This window comes from Thermobia domestica, chromosome 8 (assembly GCF_964235325.1).
Source record: "Thermobia domestica chromosome 8, izTheDome1.hap1.1, whole genome shotgun sequence".
Classification (NCBI taxonomy): Eukaryota; Metazoa; Arthropoda; class Insecta; order Zygentoma; family Lepismatidae; genus Thermobia; species Thermobia domestica.
Genome location: NC_137461.1, coordinates 222,218,215 through 222,233,308, shown reverse-complemented (window position 1 = coordinate 222,233,308; position 15,094 = coordinate 222,218,215). Strand labels below are relative to the sequence as shown.

At 35.9% G+C, this 15,094-nt stretch overlaps 1 protein-coding gene across 1 annotated transcript in view; it reads right to left on the bottom strand.

The window, feature by feature from the left end:
• LOC145693445 (diacylglycerol kinase eta) overlaps positions 1-15,094 on the bottom strand; it is a 462,730-nt gene that overhangs the window by 266,689 nt on the left and 180,947 nt on the right. The window lies entirely within an intron of this gene.

The following is a 15,094-nucleotide window of genomic DNA, read 5'->3' as shown; positions in this document are numbered from 1 at the left end:
GAGAAATTGTTGGCGCTCGGTTATGTGGTGCGAGTATGACGAAATTGGCCAGCACTTTTAATGTGTTACATGAGAAAGTGTCAAGATGATGATGGCCTACAAAACTCACCGTAAAACCACATCTATGAAGAGGAACAATGGTTGGAAGACAGCCCTGGGTGAGAAATTCCACCGAAGCGGATTAAACCGTCGTGCAAGTGCGATGCCAGTCAGGCCGGTAGCCAGCCCAAAAATGTAGGGGGGGCCGGCTGAAGTTAGGGGGGGCCGATCCAACCATATTATAATTCATCACTATATTATAGTTAATTTGCAAGCCTACCGTGAAAATTTTAGAGGGGGCCAGCAAAATTTAGGGGGGCGGCCCCCTAGACTCCCCTGGATACGGGCCTGATGCCAGTGACGGTGAAACTTAAGCAGAATCTCCCACAGCCAGTATCGACAATCAGAGTCCACCGCGAGTTACATGACAAGGATATAGATGGTCGGTTTACAGAGGTGAAACCGCTAATGAAGGACCATAACAGTTTAGTACGATCCAATGGTGTCACGAACATGAAACAGGACCGCTGAAAACTGAAAGTGTGTAATATGGTTAGACAGTAATAATTCACCCTATTTCAATAAGACGTTCATCTTATTTGAAACTACAGGATGTGTGGCGGACTCCTAAAAAAGCGTATGATTCGCAGTGTCTTCAGCTAACCGTGAAATATGTTGGCGACTCTGTGACGTTGTGGAGGGCGATATCCTGATTTTCAGCGGGCTCTAGTCTAAAGCTTATCGATTGCGTCACTGCCCGTTGTTATGTTGCCATTTTAAAAGACCATGTGAAATTGATGCCATATTCCACGATGATAATGCGTCTATTCATATATCTGGAGCTGTTGTGATGTAGATTGAGGAACATCGAAATGAAGTTCAACACCTTCCCTGGCCCACTCAATTTCCGGAACTTAATTGAACACCTGTTGTCTGTTTTGGAGACAGATTTCCGCTTCCATTCTTTCTCGCGGAACTGAACGATGCAATGCACGCGGAAAGGTGTAATATTCAATTTGCTACGTTTCACGGCATCTATGATCCCATTACATGTCGCATTGTTGCTGTTCTGAGGGCGACAGATGGCCTAATGGCATATTAATCTGATAAATTGCAGTTTTATTCAGATCTTTCCATTAAATTCATAAAGATTTGTATGTTCTAAATACAATGTGTGTTTATAATAGAGATATGCTAAAAATCAACAGGGGAGAGAAACTTTAGTTAATTCTGCTGGGGAGGATGGTGGTTCAACTCCACTGTGGTTACTGGTAAAATTATATTTTAATAGTTTAAGTTAAGAAAAGCATTATTAGTAGATAATCCGGAAATCAATCCTGAAGAAATCAATGATGGAAATGGCTAAAACCGAGGGATCGGAAGTGTAGGCTTAGAGTGAGATAAGACTGCTGAGAGTCTGAGTCTTATTTTTGACGTAAGTGTTTCAACTGTATTTTGTGCAACGTATTCCTCTCCTTTCAAGGTCAAGTAAGTCAAGGAAATTGAGTAGTCTCAAGAGAAAATGTAAATCAAGTAATTTAAATCAACTCAAGCGAATATATATATATATATATATATATATATATATATATATATATATATATATATATATATATATATATATATATATATTGCTTCGAAATCAGGAGTCAGACATTTTATTTATTATTTCTTCTCTTAAAATATATAAGAGACAATCATGACTGTTGTGCTGTGCGAAACATGGTTGCTTACTGTGAGGGAAGAACGCAGACTGAAAGCATTTGAGAACAGAATCCTGAGTCAAATATTCGGACACAAGAGGGACGGGAATGCTAACAAGCGGAAACTTCATAATAGGGAAATGCATAATTTATACCGTTTACCTAACATTGTTATAGTCATCAAGTCTAGAAGGCTCACGTGGTCCGATCATGTAGTCAGAATGAAAGAAATCAGGAACGCTGTCAAAATTTTAACTGGATTGGTCGTTTAAAATCAGAGAACGACCATTAGAAAGTTCCAGGCGTAGATGGGAGGACAATATTAAGATGGATCTCGCAGAAATGGGAAAACAAAGTAGAAACCAGTCCATTGGATCCAGTTGGCTAAAGACAAAAAAAAGCCAATGGAGAATTTTTGTGAATGCGGCATTGAACCTCCCAGTTCCACAGACTATAGAATTAGTAACTTTCCGCCAGTAGCAGCAGACAAATGTCGGCATAATAAAATTAACATCTAAATCAGCTATCCAGAGTTGTAGCGAGAGTCTTTGTAATTCAAGAGGAATTAAGGTTATGTCTAGATTCCCCACGAGGTAAGAGTTGAGGCTGTTTCGTCTCAAAACTATGTCGTGAATATGATGTATCGTCTCGAAAACGTACATTTCCATTGGAAAAGCACGTCTCATACCTCATCATTAAAAATTCTATCTCGTATCGCCTTGTGAGCCATCCTAATTATGTGGTCGTCTCCATCCTCTTTCTTCCATGGATATTCAACTTTTAATTCCGTATTTAATTTTCTTTATTTTCTTAATTTAAGAGTCGAGAAACGAAACGAATTTTGAGATCAAATGCGCTGTGTATTTTTGTTGTTGTTGTTGTTGTAAATATTAATGTTAATTCCAAGTATTTTAAAATTTTATTGTAATTTCTATTATTTAAGGGGATACCTCGGATCGACTCCTGGCTGAGCTCAATTTTTTTGGATTCCATATGAAGCTGTAGGTGCCATATAACCTCAGTGCTGGAAAGGACGCTAAAGGCTAATCCAAGCAACACATCACTTACTTTACTTAAAGTATGATGGATTTTCTGGTATTTCTGGAACTATGTGAACGAAATATCTGGAACCAAGCAGTTGCTGTGCTGTGGTCCACTGCATCTTTCCGTTTTGTATGACAAAGATTTTAGGTTGCTACCGCAATTTTATGTCCAAGTTCGAACTTATACAGTAACTGTTCAAGCATCAGATGTTTCTGAGCACTCATCGTCACTGGCACTAAACACTGACTGAAGATACTGACGGAGTGGTGGCCTCCATGTTAAATAGTCCGCTGGCCATACTACCTGATGGACCAGTTTGACCTTGTACCTATGGTCGGTCACGACGCATACATCTACCTGCTGTTTGGGTTGTGGAAATATTGCAAGACTTACGACTTTTCCTTGCATTTTAAATTATATTTCTTTGGGTAAACAAGAATGTTTATAGAAATTGTACTGTACTATTAGTTCGAAAGTTATCCAAAAATATTCGGGGGAATTTATTTTGAATGATATATTTATTATAAATAGTTATACATTATTCTAATTTTCAACTTTGACATAAAAATCTAAATTTCTAAAAAAAAATAAATCTCTTTTGTAATCTTTTCGTTTCCAGCAAAAGTTTTGTGATTAAGTGAGAATGGTTGCTTATCTTCTACTTAATTTATTTTATACTTTAATAAGAGTGCCACTAAGATCAATACTGAAACCTCTCGTTTATTTTTCTATAAAAGTACACTTCTCTGTGCAACAAAATTATCACTATTAAGTAGAATTATATGCCAACCATATCTGCATACTTGATCATAGCACAAAACATATGATATATGTTTATGATATTTTATCTTGAGAAACTAACCAAAATCTTTAAAATCTGATACTTCGTTAAGTTTTTTTTGTTTTCCGAGGAATATGTCACTGCAACCAAATTCTACAATTACTTGTACAAAATACGAATGTAAAGTACTCGCCTACTTGAAAACACTACAACTCATAATAAACTGATAGTTATTTAATATCCCTCATCAATAGTGAGGTTAACTGATACGTAGATCTGTGTTTAATATGACATACAATATTGTAAATATATCCATCTTGATTTGAACAAGGATCTCCTCTTCTAAAAGGAAAAAAATAACTATTCAGAGGACACGATGACTAAGTTGTATAGCTCTCACTTCTGGCGTGACGGGTCAGTGATTCGATCCCAAACCATGTAAGATAGTGGTGTATCTGTCGTTTTTTTAAAAAAGTTTTCCCTTTTCCTCTTATGTTTCCCTTTCATCAATTCCCTTTATTATCATCCGTCTCCTTTACCCTACAGAGCACAATCGTAGGACGTGAAGATGAAAGACCTTATTCTCAAGATCCAATACGTAGTCAGAAAAAGTTAAAAGAAATTTCAATTTCAAAACCACATTAAAGAAATAAAAATAGACTCACATTTATTTTTTTAAAAAATATTTTTTTTACTAAATTACTAGTACGATGGAGTAACTTTCTTCACGTTTTAACTTTCCATTTAAGCAGAAACTTACAAACGTAGGTAATTCGAATAGATAATTAGTTTAAGGAAATAATAAAGACACGCTACTAGGCATAACTTTGTGGATAAAGCCCACTTGGATACATGAAAATGTTCCTGAAAACTAAGGAGTAATTTATTATGTTGTAAGTGAACCCAAGTGTAATCGCATCTGTGTAAACTATCTTTTCCAAACAGACTCGAAAACCAAAGAGTTCATGCGCATCTGACGTAGAAGTAGGAATTATTTATGTAGGAGCTACCTTTGTATCTGTCACGTGGGAACGACTTAATTCCTAGTTGCTCGAAATTATCAACTGTAAAAGCACTTTACATGCCAAACTCTATACATAAGTTCACAGTATTTCACAGTCAAAGCACAAAACAGACTCGGTAAATTCTTGCTAAATCGAATTACTTTGTATCCGTTATGTCAGAAGCAACAGATGAAACGAATCAAGTACGTATTTACTTCATTTATTTACAAGTAGATTCTGCTGCATTAACAGTATGTCTGTCACCCTTAGGAAAAGACATGCAGACATTGTGCTGGTTAACAGTGCATTTGCATTATACGAGTATATATCAAGAAGAAGTCCTGATTGATGGCCATATCTCGAAATCTCTTAGCAGTACAGACATATTTATTAAAGACGTGTTTCAGCTTTTTTAATGTGTTCCTTACGTTAGAAAGAAAGAAAAAGGGGGTTTTGTATTTGCTATAATAAGATGGATATATCTCGAAATCTCTTAACATTAGATATATATTAGGGATATTAGAAGTGCGAAGCCGTAGGTCAAGCAAATTCCAGAGTCTAGGGGGGGGGGCGAAATCCCCAATTAGCTTAAACATAGACTCCTTATATAAAAGATGAAGTCCTGAATGATTGATCAATTCCCAGGCCAAACCACTTAAGGTAGAAACTTGAAATTTTGACAGAGACAGAATTTGTAATATAAGGTACCACCAAAGAAGGACTTTAGGAAATTCGACGAAGGGGAGAAATAGGGGTGGAAGTTATTATAGTAAAATATCCGGATCTCCGAATCTTTGAAGGGTAGAGACATGAAATTTGTTACATGAATATTCCATTTCAAATAATTTGACATGTATTTTACCGTTCTTTGATATATCCCCTAATAGGAGAGGAAAACGTGGAAAGAAAAAAGGATGAGGTTACAGTTGTTATAAAACGGGATACTCATATCTCGAAATCCTTTAAGCTTAGACATGAAACATGGTACTTAGACTTTCCATTTAAAATAATTCAGCGTTTTCGGATGTTTCTCCTACAATGGAAGAAAAAAGGTAGGTAGAAAAAAATGGGGATTGGAATTGTTAAAATAAAATGGCCATATCTATTTAATGTCAGAGACACTAAAGTTCGTATTCAGGCTTTTAATTTAAAATAATTAAAGACGTGTTTCAATGTTGTCTTTTTATGTTTCCCTTAGAAGGAACAAAAAAGGCGGGAAGGAAAGGGAGCGGGGTTGCAATAGTTATAATAAGATGTCCATATCTCGAAATTCTTTAAAATTAGAGACATAAAATTGCGTGGCCGTAGGCCGAACAAAAACAAGAGACTGCGGGAGAAGTCCCCAGCTAGCCGAAGGTTAGTCTGTACGTATACATATAAGAAGAAGTCTTAACTGACTGACTAACTGATCAACATCCAGGTCAGTGCATTTTTTAAGAAATCGCTACTGGGTATGCAGGCACAAAAGAGCCCTTGAGACGCATGGCAGAGTTTTTAAAGTGCCTTTTTGTATAATGTACACTTTTGAAATAATGATATACAAAATGACGCATTTGTCAGACTTCTGCTAACTGTTTTATTTCCGATCAACACATCGCCATCAATACCGGTACATTGTATGTATCCCTGCTTTTCCTATGAAAATAGAATGCATGCGGTGTATTGGAGATTTCGGCATTAGATACTATTAGAACAGTCTAATAATTATGTAACGCTACAGAGCATGAGAAAGGTTTACAATTTGTTACGCTTTGTGGCAAAAGGGATTCTTTTTAACAATTTAACTGTCACAAACGTTCAATCATTTTGTAGCATCTCACTGATCGTAAAATTATCAAAGAAAAGGAAAAGTTTTTGACAATATTTAAGAAATGGACAGTGACTATAATCTGAGTATTAGAGATTCTAATATCTGAGTATAAGGGAAAACAGGGGGATGGGCACAGAGGTAAAAAGCGACAAATTTAGAAAAATATTTTAGTAGGGGCTTCTCTTTAGAAATACTTTGTGTTTATAAATTTTAAATTTTAACAGAAGGAGTTTGAAGGCTATGAGGAACATTTGATTCGTTTTCTATAGAAATCCTAAAATTTTGGAGGAGTTCAGCCTTTTCCCCCGGCGTAAATCCGCCATTGAAGGTAACTGTGCAACAAATTGGGTTAAAAAATGTTAAAAATAGGGCGTTTCATTTAATGGACAATCCCTTACTTTCCTACAAGTTTGTGCTATCTATTAATTGCGTCAGAAAAATTGCGTGAACAAATATCAGTTACTGATATTGCCCATAACAGATACGAAATGTTTGATTGCTAGGAAATGTTAGGCCAGGATAAAACAGATTAGGTTAAAGCAGGGATGCAAATAACCACTCGCCCACTCGCCCGTGTTGGTATTTCGGCACGTGGTGCGTCTTCGAGTGTTTCGTTACCGTGCTTGAACTTGTTAAACTAACGCTACACTATTTGCGTAGTCAAGATACACTTACCAAAGGCCTAGGATGTCTTCCGCCCCGCTGCAGCGACATTTGACCCCAGTTTCTACTCGGATAGCATCCACGAGCTTACAACGATAACGTTGTATGTAATATTAACAATCTGTGCCAATTTACAGAAAGGGATCAGAGGCGAATTATTTGAGCAGTATTATGTATAAAGAAAAGAAAGACATATAGAGATTTCGAGACATTATTTTTTGTAATCGGTAACTAAAATAAGAGAGTGGTTACTATAGCAACGTCGTAAATAAATGTACATGTAAGTAGACATCTTGTTGAGTAAATAAGTGGACATGTACGTAGACATCTTGTCGAGAAAATAAGTGTGTGTATAAAGGTGTAGACATCTTGTTGTATATGCAGAAAGTTGATTATGTACGCTTCTCATGGTTAAGTATTAAAAACCAGCTAAGAAAGTGTTAAAACGTTTGAATTATTTTGAAGATTACTAAAAACGAACCAGGGCAGACCCTTACAAATTGGTGCCTCACCACCGGGAGTTATATAAGTGTCGTTTTGAAGAATAGTAAAAACGGCAAGCTTTCAGCGCGACCTTAGTATTACCGTATTGAGAAGTGGAAAAGTAATTCATCGAAATATAGATATGAGTACAACAAGTAATAATATAATTGGTGATCAGAGTGTGTGTCCAGAAATAAATCCTAGTGAAAATTTGACTGATATTTGAAAAGACTTGGTCCAACAAATAAGAAACCAGTCTGAGCAAATTAAGGATCAAGTACGAAAAGGTGATGAGTTAGCCCAACAAATAAGAAACCAGTCTGAACAAATAAGGAACCAGTCAGAGCAAATTCAACAGTTTGATGAAAAATTAGACCAGAAGATAACGCAACTAGCAAATGATTTTGATAAAAAAAATAGCGAAGTTAAATCAATGCAATGAAAACAGATGGGATCGTGTTCAACATCAATTAAACCAGATGAACCAACATGTAGTGGATAAATTTGAGAAGTATAATGAGAAAATGGAAAAAGTAGTACAAAGGAGCATGGAAATTCAAGAATCCATGGATGTTCTAGAATCAACAATTAATGCCCATGAAAATCATATTAAATTACTGCAAGACGAAGTAAATTTCATCAAGGAAAGGTGTATTCCCGAAACTCCATTTCAGGATAACGGATGCATGAGTCATCCAACATCTACAGGTTGGGTACCTGATCGTCCTCCTAGACCAACTCTGGAACTTGATGGATCTTCGAGTGGTGCAGAGAGTACTGAAAGGGAAGGAAGAGTGAGGCAAACATCCAGGCGCAAACACATCTCCAGTAGAGGCATGAAGATGAACACAGGTAAACAATTGCGATTTAGCGAAGTTAAGTCGCTTACAAAATTTAGTGGCGTGCCAGAAGATATACCCGCTAGGGCATTTCTCGAAAAATTTCAGGATGAATGTGAGCTCATGGGTGTAGATGAGTCTCAGTTTTTAAAATTATTGCCGCACATCTTGTTACCACCCTGCTTAACATGGTTTAAAGCTATTAGAGGTAGTCTTCATACATATTCAGATTTTAAGAATGCTCTTCTATCAAATTATGAAAACGATTTTATGGTAGCGAATAGAGATGCTGTTTTGCGAACAAAGCATTACAATCCAAAATTACACCGGAGTATTACTGAATTTGTAGTATCTACATATCATGAGATAAGATCATTAAATCCAAACCATCCGGAATCCCGAATTATAGCTTCCATTAGGATCTTATTGCCATTTAGACTACTACAGTTGTTAATGTCGGCACAGTGCATTAACTTCAACCATTTAATTATGCTCATTCAGAGCTATGAGAGTCAGTCTGCAATTCAGAATAACAATAAAATGCAGGATAGAGGTCAGGGTAATTATGCACGTAATCAGACACAATATGTTCCTGTTCGTAATGTAAATATACAACATGAAAATGATTCTAATGTTCGTAGTTTCAATAATAGAACGAATAGTTATAATGGTACCGGAAATCAAACGCAACCTAATTATAGAAATGGAGCTAGGAATTTTAGAAATAACAACAGGAATTTCAGTAAGAGTAATAGTTACCGCCGATCTTCACAAAATCAATTTGCAGATGGCAGGAATTTTGTAAATAGGAATCAAAATATGGTATCATCCTATGAAAGACAAAAATGTACACAAGATTGTGCTATACAATGTTGCTTAAATGAGCCCTTCGAACGTATAACTTGAACTATCTCAAAAGGCGTCCGATGGATTTGTATTAAATTGACCTTTGCTTACGTCTATGGTTAATATGTTCTTCAGTCTATTTATTATTAAAATGTACGTTGAAAGCATATACAATTATAAAATATCTTGTTAAATATGTAGAAAGCAAATCATTTACGGAATTTTGATGAAGTTAATTTATGGTAGTTAACTGAAAATATTATTGAATTTGTTCCTTATAGTTTTGTTGCAATTTCCTTTTATAGTATTAATTGAGGAAATGTTAATTTGTGTTTCATGATAAGAAATTATCTAAAAGCTTTATTGTAATACAAGGATATACTGAGTTTGACAATTTATATTTTCTCCAAGAAACATATATTTAAGCTATTCTTGTTTTCGTGTTTTTGTTCTATTCGAATCTCATGCGAATATTATAAATATTTAAAGATAAAAGATCATAATTTTAATGTAAACGTATGAAGGTAATGACATACTTATATAAGATAAATGCAACTTATTATATGGAAAGAATAAGAATAATGAATATCGAATCTCTTAATTTTTCAAAGTTTATTAATGTATTAAATGATAGTCTTCAATGTGTTTATATGTTCTAATTTTGTTGCCTTCTGACCCTGCTAATATTTAATATTACGAAGAACTTTGTTTGTAAATAATGTTGTTTGTATATGAAGGAATAGTTAATTTGTACCCTAGAAGGAAACTATCAGTTAGGTTTAATTTTTGAATAGCCTTATTCATGATAATTGTAATTCGTCGTTATTAATATTGAGATATATTGACAAATATAAAAAAAATGTGTTATGTTATAATATATTATATATATGAATGGAAAAGTAGAATATGTGTATTAAAGTTGGTATTAAATATACGAGGGCTATTCAAAGGGTAAATGTTTCATGATATTTAACCCAGGGTTCTTTCCTTCATAGTAGAACTATTATGGAAGTCCCGTCCGAACGAAATCTACAACGATAACGTTGTATGTAATATTAACAATCTGTGCCAATTTACAGAAAGGGATCAGAGGCGAATTATTTGAGCAGTATTATGTATAAAGAAAAGAAAGACATATAGAGATTTCGAGACATTATTTTTTGTAATCGGTAACTAAAATAAGAGAGTGGTTACTATAGCAACGTCGTAAATAAATGCACATGTAAGTAGACATCTTGTTGAGTAAATAAGTGGACATGTACGTAGACATCTTGTCGAGAAAATAAGTGTGTGTATAAAGATGTAGACATCTTGTTGTATATGCAGAAAGTTGATTATGTACGCTTCTCATGGTTAAGTATTAAAAACCAGCTAAGAAAGTGTTAAAACGTTTGAATTATTTTGAAGATTACCAAAAACGAACCAGGAGAGACCCTTACAAGCTTATGACGCGCTGTGGAGGTCTCATGTTCACTCTGTCCTTATGCAAGTTCACGGTGTAACTGAACTTCCACAACCAGGTAGTATGTTAGATATATCCACACCAACAACTGACCTTGGCCTTATCTCCATTCACATTCAACTCACGGTGTGAGGGCCAATTGAACACAGACATTCACAAAAAGCTACAGAACTTTCTTGGTTACCTTTATATTTCCTCACTTACTAATGAGGTCAAAAGTACAAGCAGATCAATATCTTCCCCAATAATTAATACTGGATGTGGCTGTTTGAGAGAGAGTTCTATTGCTGTACGCAAATCTGGGTATGTATATCTCCAGAGGCTTGAAGAACATTGGTGCCAGCAGCCGTAAGATGATTAGGAAATATTCCAATAAATCTAGATTTGCTCTTCAGATTTACAAAGAACTGCTCTGGAGATGTGACAGCTAGCGTTGAAGAACTAAACATAACAATTGGGGAATATAGCTTGACAGAATGCCTTATTCGCTTTATGCGTAGACAAGGAATAGTACTTAACTTATTCCGATTCTATCACTATGGTTTGAATGAAACTTAGATGTTATTTTGTGTGTATTATGGTGTATGTAATGTGAGATTAATTGCTACTACGAGATTGTTAACTGATTAAGAAAAAGGAATCTGAAAAAAAAAGTTTAGGGATTTAAAAAAAAATCTCCGTAATTTCCCTCATGTGTGTAGTAGACTGTAACCGTAGTCCTTTGTTATTCGATTGAACTAAAAGTAACACCATTAGTGCAAATGCAATGTGAGTTATAGCCATTAAAGTTAGAACCTGTTATTACCTTTAAAAAGCACTATTTGTCGGCGATTTTCCAATGTGGCGGCCAAATTCTTACCGGATATTTCAAGACTTTTAGTATGTTGTTATACACACCTTCCCAAAGGTACGTGCGAAATTTCACCTTGATATGATTTTTTCTGGGTTAATGTATAAGAAAACTAATATTCTATTCAGAAGGGAAATTTTGGTGATATTTGAAAAGAAACCCCTCCGTTACTACCCGCGTGTCGAGTAAACTGGTAAGAGTAATACGTGGTCTGTAAGCGTGGACCTTTGTTATTCGAATGAAGTAAAAATAACATCAATAATGAAAATACTACATGAGTTATAGCTATTAAAGTCAGAAACAGTTATTACCTTTAAAAACCACTATTCATCGGCCATTTTCCAATATGGTGGCCAAACCCTTCATCGGATATTTCCGGACTTTTAGTATGTTGTTATATACACCATCCCAAAGGTATGTACAAAATTTCAGCATGTTATGATTTTTTTCGGGTTAATGTATAAGAAAACTTATCGGAAGAAGGGAAATTTTTGTGATCTTTTAAAATAAATCCCTCGGTTACTTCCCACATATGTAGTAAATTGGTAAGTGTAATACGTGGTCTATAAGCGTAGTCCTTTGTTATTCGAATGAAGTAAAAATAACATCAATAGTGGAAATACAACGTGAGTTATAGCTATTAAAGTGAGAATCAGTAATTATGTTGAAAAACCTCTTTGTCGGCCATTTTTCAATGTGGCGGCCAAACCCGTCACCGGATATTTCCGGACTTTCAGTATGATGTTATACACATTTTTCCAAAGGTATGTACAAAATTTTCAGCTTTTATGATTTTTTTCCGGGTTAATGTATATATTGACATGACTAGTAGAGTTGGAGTAGAGTTCTCCAGTTTTAGTAAAGAGTTAAGGATGGAACAGTTGGGACGCTTAATTGATTGCAGAAACCCGTATCTCTCCCTATTTCTTACTGATTTTAGTCTACAGCGATCTACATTAAACCATAAATTGTTAATTCCTACCACTTCCGTTTTGAGTATCGGATCCAAAAGTGAACTCAGTTCCTAATTTTTTACCCTCTACTTCCTGTCTAAATTTGGTGATGATTGATCAAGCAGTAGAAGAGATTTTTGTCTCCTGAACGGACGGAAATGAAATGAAATCTTTCAGTTTTACGTTCCACGATTATGACGGTGTAGCAGGAAAAGCATACCAAAGGAATCATCTTTACACGGGGTGATACTTTTCCCAGGGAAACTATCACCCCGGGATGTTAATTTTCCCAAGAAAATTGTCACCCCGAGGGCATAAATTTCCCGAATATGAATTTAAAATGTACATATGCGGGTATAATTTTCCTGGCCCATACTAGTGAAGAGGACCAGTGGTCGGAAGAAAGCCCTCAGTGATAGGTTGCGCCGAGCATGAAAGCGGATTATCACTCAGAACCATCGTGCGACTGCAGTGCAAGTGATGGAGGAATTCAAGCGGCGTCCCCCACAGCCTGTGCCAACAATCACAGTTCTCCGCAAAGTGCATGACATAACAAGGTCGGATCCACGGGTGAAACTGCTGATAAGAGATCGTAAAGCCTTAGCAGCCAATGGGGCCGCAAAAATTCAACGTGAATTACTGGAAAAGTATAATATGGTCGGATAAGCCATCGTTCATCTCATGTGAAAGCACACGTTTTGTTTATGTTAGAAGAAGCCCAAACAAGCATATAATCAGTAGTGTTTCAGCCCAAACGTGAAACATGGTGAGCCGAGAAATACTGGTTTTCAGTGGGTTCTGTGCTGACAGCTTACCGCTGATTATGTCACCGTTTTAGGTGACCATGCGCATCCTATGATCCACATGTTTCTAGGCAATTGCATCATATTTCAGGATGGCAATGCTCCTATTTATACAGCTGGAGCTGTTGCGGTACATCGGAATGAAATTAAACATCTCTCCAGGCGTGCCCAAGAACCAGACCGGAACATAGTTGAAGGTGTGGTCCGTCTTGGAAACATGAGTCCGTTGCAGAATTCTGCCTCCATCCTTTTTCAAGAGTCTGAATGATACACACTGCACGTTGAATGCTGTAATATTCCACTTCCTATCATTCACCCTTCACGACCTCTATGACTCCACTTTATGTCGCATACAGCTGTTCTTGATGGAGAATGGTGGTCCAATTAATCTGCTAAGTTACACTCAGGTGCTTCCATTACATTGATAAGGATATGTATATGATGTCTATAAAATCAATTATCGCTGTTATAATTCCGAAACAGTTGAAATTTGCAAATAACGCCAAATATTTTCCATTATTTTAAGAGTTGGATATTTTTACCTAATTGGATTTACGAGTGGCGTTGTCGGAAGAGTAAGCGAAACCAACTCAAATATTTTAAATGGGAAATGCGGGCGAGAAATATTGTGTATCATTTGAAAAACCTTAAGGAAATAAATAATGTAGCACAATTTTTAAGTCGCTCATTGACGACCTATCGACAATGGCAAATCAAAGTCAGGGTGCATAAAGCTTTATTGCCACTCCTATAATTCCAAGGCAGCTTAAGCTCTGAAAATTATGAAGCACGTTTTCAATTAGTCTCAACGAAGAACATTTCGAGCAAAACCAAAGTAACACTAGGGCGCTTGTTATGAGAGACAGAGGGGGAAACGGCATAAACGTCTGACTTCGAATACAGGTAACATGAAAACTTCGGTGTTACTGTACGTTCCTTCTCGTAAGAAGACCTTCTGACTAACATATTATATCTGCAAATTTGGTTGAGTTAGTCTCGAAACGCCCTGTATAAAATTAATAATTTAAGGAACTGAAGGAAAAGGTCTTTTCGTAACTACTGAAGTAACTTTAATTTTAAGATAGCTAACACTTAGTCTAATACTTTATTCTAAATTTAGGCATATAAGATCATTATTTCTTTTAATGATAGAGGAGAGAAAAAAGAAAAAAAACTTGATTAAACAGCAGTCCTGGTTATGTCAACTTAACTGTTCCACTAATTACAAATTTGACCATTCGAATCGTTAAAATTATTGGGTCCCGCTGGCCAGGTTTTAATTAAAAATAGCGCGTTAGCGGACACCATTTTCTCACATGACAGCAATGTTCCTCCCTCTTATTACGTGGATGCCAATCTAAATTCAAAATGTAAGAACCGCGAATTCGAATTAAAACAAATCACGTTGTGGTTAATTCCGCTCTTTTTCTCCCCCTTTCCTGTCTGTCTCTCATTTTTTTCTACATGTGAGTAGGAGGCAGAGGGTGCGAGTTTGCTCCTGTGTTCAAGTACAAATAAACGTGTTCATGTTCTAGCTAAGTATGAATAAATTGGGATCTTATTATTTTTAACTATACATATTAATGTTACATGAGGAATTGAACAGGATCTCAAATATAAATTCTTCAAATTGTAGGAGAAAGAACATAAAATGGCTCTTGGGGGAGGTTGAGCACCCTTTAAGAGGCCCTATCACTGCGAAATTAAAATACCGCTAATTTTACAGTAATTGTGTGATATCTTCCAATAGATTAAAGATAATCGAAAAGTGGAACAAGACCTCCCTAGACAATATTATGATAGGTGAGATACCG